General features: G+C 46.0%; 1 pseudogene; it reads left to right on the plus strand.

Moving 5' to 3' along the window:
• The first annotated feature begins 1,142 nt into the window (after positions 1-1,142).
• On the plus strand, positions 1,143-2,016 carry LOC129474435 (protein lin-28 homolog A-like; annotated as a pseudogene).
• The last annotated feature ends 2,958 nt before the right edge of the window (positions 2,017-4,974 follow it).

Here is a 4,974-nt window from a genome sequence, read left to right on the forward strand (position 1 = left end):
AGACTCCATCTCAAAAAAAAAAAAACAAACAAAAAAACACTTGAAAGATGTTTAATTTCTTAAATATTTCTTAACTTTCATAAATGCTCAACTTTTCCATGGAAATATACCCAAGTTTGCTAAATATTTGAAGGTATTTGTCATTGGATTATACATGTATATAAAATGATAATGAGTTCTACACATAAAATAAACTTTATATTCTATAACTTTATATTCTATAACAGTCCTAATATTCCTCCTGTGGACTCATTCTTCCAGTTGCCAACTTTCACTTACTTCTGGCTTAAATTCCTGATTTTGGATCATTCAGCCTTTTTTGGTTTTCCAGCCTCTCTTTACTCTCCCTGGAGATGGTGCATCAGGGCAGGAGGTTTGTGAAGTTCCACAGAACCATTAAAGATGTTCACTGCTCAGATCATCAATGGCAGTTGCCGCAGGTGACGTGTCTCTTCTGTTCCCTGGACTGGTGACTGCTGAGGCATGACTGGTCCTGCCTTTCCTTCTGACTTGCTTTTCAGGCATCCACAGATAACGTCTCAGGGTCCACCCTTCTGCCTCTGCTGTGGCTTAGAGCAGAGACCAAGAGACTAAGACTAAGAGAGCAGAGACACAGACACTAAGTCACTGTGGCTTCTTCATTGTATACTCAGGCCATTGCCACACATCTGTGAGTCCCTCTGAGGCACAGAGGGATTTCTGAAGTCTCGAAATGCCTCCTTGAAGACCGTGAGAAAACAGATCTTCTTCAGACTTACCCTGTGCAAATGCTATTTTCCCAATGCATGTTTGATAAAACACAATGGAGAACATGGGGCTTCTTTTAGTGAAGTGCCCTCCCCCTAAAGCCTGCATCTATGAAATGAATCTACTCATCTATCTCCTGATATTTTCAGGTTCTCCAGTGATTATATATACACACACATATATATATATATATATAATTTCCTTTCTCTACTTCCCATTTTAACCATCTGTGATCTTCCCTAAGAAGGGAAGCCAGACAGGTGTTTTCAACCTCTTTATTTTCTTGGAATGATTTCTCATTCTAGAAATTATTATACTTCCCTAGAAATCTTTCTGTGTGTTCCCAGGTGAGGAAGCTGTACCTTACCCTGGGCTCTCTCTGCAGCAGGCATACCATGGAATTGTCATGCTCCGACTACCTACCAGATCTAGCTGTTGTTATGTAAGCGGAAACTTTAAAATTTATAAATTCCTTTTTTATTTCCACCAAGTAAACCCTGTAAAGGTGAAGTATATGTATTCTTTTACACAGCCGCTGAAAACAGAGGTGGTGAAGAAGGTTGAGGCCTTCGGACTTCTCTGGGGCCAGCAGCCGCCCAACCAGGGACCCAGGGCCGCGGGCTCAGCTGACGACCCTGGGCTACGTGTCCAACCAGCAGTTAGCAGGTGGCTGCGCCAAGGCGGCATAGGAGGCGCCTAAACAGGTGCCGGAGGACATGGCCCCGGCGGCGGACAAGCCTCAGCTGCTGCACGATGCGTGCATCTGTAAGTGGTTCAATGTGCGCTTGGGGTTCGTCTTCCTGTCCATGACCGCCCTCGCCAGGGTCGCGCTCGATCCCCCAGTGGACGTCTTTGTGTACCGGAGTAAGCTGCACACGGAGGGCTTCCTGGAGCTTGAGGGAGGATGAAACAGTGGAGGAGTCACCCAAGGGTGTACAATCTATGTGTGTCACTGGACCCGGTGGGGTGTTCTGTATTGGGAGTGAGAGGCGGCCAAAGGGGAAGAACATGCAGAAACACACATCAAAAGCGGACGGGTACTACAACTGTGGAGGTCTAGACCATCATGCTAAGGAGTGCAAGCTGCCACCCCAGCCCAAGAAGTGCCACTTCTGCCAGAGCATCAGCCATATGGTAGCCTCATGTCTGCTGAAGGCCCAGCAGGCCCCTAGCGCACAGGGCAAGCCAACCTACTCTCCAGGGGAAGAAGAAGAAATCCACAGCCCTGCCCTGACCCTGGGGTTCCAAGAATTGAGCCACAACGGGTGAAGCTTCCTGTTTCCCAAGAGCAGGAAGTTTCATGGAGCAGGCAAAGTGGAGAAAGTGGGAATAGGGTGCATTTGGGCCAGTTGGCACTGCCACGTATCTCAGGCTGGGGTTCACACCGTCGCCCCTTCTTCCCTCTAGGTGGGGAGAAAGGGTGAGGCAAAGGAACTCCAACCATGCTCTGTCCATACGCAAGTGAAGGCTTCTGGGGGCTGTAGGGGGTGGCGGCGGGAATTTCCAGCTTTTGAAAGTGGCCTAGATAAGGAAGTTGTTTTCCTTTGTTACCGGAAAGAGGTCCCGATCCAGACCCTAAGAGAGGGTTCTTGGACATGGTGCAAGAAAGAATTCAGGGTGAGTCCGTGAAAGCACGTTTATTAAGAAAGGAAAGGAATAACGAATGGTTGCTCCATAGGCAGAGCAGCCCCTGAGGGCTACTGGTTGCCCGTTTTTATGGTCGTTTCTTGATTATATGCAAAACGAGGGGTGGATTATTCATGCCTTCCCTTTTTAGACCATACAGGGTAACTTCCTGACGTTGGCATGGCATTTGTAAACTGTCATGGCACTGGTGCGAGTGTAGCCATGAGGACAACCAGAGGTCACTCTCATTGCCATCTTGGATTTGGTGGGACATGGCCGGCTTCTTTACTGCAATCTGTTTTATCAGCAAGGTCTTTATGAGTTGTATGTTGTATCTCATCCTGTGACTAAGAATGCCTTAACCTCTTGGGAATGCAGCCCAACAGGTCTCAGCCTTATTTTACCTAGCCCCTATTCAAGATGGAGTTTCTCTGGTTCAAAAGCCTCTGATACTTTTAAAGAAGAATATATAGTAATAATTCCCATGCCAGAGTGAAGTGATTAAGTACAAGACCAGATCCATGGAGCCAAGCCACTACATTCTGTGGGAGGGAATCTCTCAGGAATAAGGCAGTGTTTTTATTTTGTTTTCACATCTTGTATCCTTATACCCAATTTTGGGATAGGGTCCTGGGAACTCTCCCAAGCAATGGGTACAGATGATGGCAAAAAGGGTGTTTGGGGGAACAGCTGCAAACCTGCTGCTCCTATGCTCACCCCCACCCCATTCTGGGCCAATGTGATTTTATTTATTTGCTCCCTTGGATACAGCACCTCGGGTCTCACTTTCTGCAGGATGCCAACTGCATTAGCTGTGTGCGACTGACGTCATCTTGTGCATTTTAACGTTTTTTTCCTTAATGTAAATATTCTGCCTTTGTATTTTTGTATATTTTAACTTAAGGCCCTCATTTCCTGCACTGTGTTCTCAGGTACATGAGTGATCTCAGGAACAAGCCAGCAGCAACTCCAGGTTTGCACAGCAGAAATACTTTTTGTCGTTTTTGCCACCAGGGAGAGCAACTAGTTGGAGTGCCTGGCCTATTGAACTACCTCATTTTTGCTAATGAGAGCTGGCTTTTCTGCCGTAGTATCCTCTTGAAACCCCTTCTGCCTTGAAAATGTTTTATGGGAGACTAAGTTTTAACTGGGTTGCCTCATGACTTGATCACCAACTACTGGAAGATTGGAAATTAGTCTAAACAGGAAATGGTGGTGCAGAGAGATTAGGAGAGGTTGGGCCAGGTGAAAGGCCCAGAGAGGAAGCCAAGATTAGGTGAGGCTTGTCTAATCCTAGGGCACAGGACATGCTTTACATCCCAGATCCATTCTTCACCAGATTAGGCCTACCATGTTCCAGAGGGTATGTGTGTTCGGAAAAAAATGTGAGTTGGTAAGGATAAGTTTTAAGACCAGTACCTCTGTACTTATCCTGTGCTGTCGAGGGATGGGTATATGAAGCAAGGTCTAAAATCCTTAACCTTTCAAAATTTGGGGGTTCCAGGGAAACCCATAAGCGAGGGCTTCTTTTTTTTCTTTTTTTTTTTTTTGAGACAGAGTCTTGCTCTGTAACCCAGGCTGGAGTGCAGTGGTGTGATCTCGGCTCACTGCAAGCTCTGCCTTCCTGGTAGCTGGGACTCCAGGCGACTGCCACCACGCCTGGCTAATTTTTTGTATGTTTTTTAATAGAAACAGGGTTTCACCATGTTAGCTAGGAAGGTCTCGATCTCCTGACGCAAGGGCTTCTTTGTGGTGCCTGGAGTCCGTGCCCTGCTTGCTACAGTAGTGATTAATAGTATCGGTAGCTAAAGGACAAAAAGGGGTTTCATTTACATGCCCTGAGATCACCACAAACCCACCTCACTGTGTTGAAACGGGACAAATGAAATAGAATGCACTGGGTGGTGTGTGTCTGATCCTGGGTTCTTATCTTCCCTAAATGCTGCCCTCCCCACACCCCCGGTTATTGTATTTGTCTGGGCTTTGTGGGACTTCACGGAGTTGGTGATCACTAGGGGGCCTACTTTATGTAAATACAATGTATTGGTCTTTTTCCATGTTCTTTTGGGCTTTTGTTTACTTCTTGTTTACTTGTTTACTTATAACTTCTTTTTGTATTGAGACCATCTTTGACAGAAGGTTCTGCGTCAGGCAAAAAGATCTCAAACATTAGTTTGGGGCGCCCTCCTCTTAAAGTGGAGATCTTGAACCATCCTTTCTTGTGTGTTCCCCTTCCCCTATTACCTATTAGGCCACATCTTCTGTCCTAAAAACTTGTCTCCTACCCTGCCCTGTTTTCTGTTCGTCCCCAAAAGAAAACCTACACACCCAGACACATACACATTTAATGCTTGGAGTGTCTCCACAACTCTTAAATGATTTATGCAAACATCCTGAAGAAGCTAGGAACCCTCCATCGCTTGTTCCCAACTTCCTGAGTCAAGACCATTTCTTGATGTATCCATGCCAAACACTCAAGACACTGCTGTACTTTGGATGGATCAAACCTAGTTAATCTTTAATCCTAAAGTAGAGAGAAGCAACTGGGGGCCTTCCATGTGGAAAGTGGGGTCAGGAGGCCAAGAAAGGGAATATGAATGT

This window comes from Symphalangus syndactylus, chromosome 24, assembly GCF_028878055.3.
Source record: "Symphalangus syndactylus isolate Jambi chromosome 24, NHGRI_mSymSyn1-v2.1_pri, whole genome shotgun sequence".
Taxonomy (NCBI): domain Eukaryota; kingdom Metazoa; phylum Chordata; class Mammalia; order Primates; family Hylobatidae; genus Symphalangus; species Symphalangus syndactylus.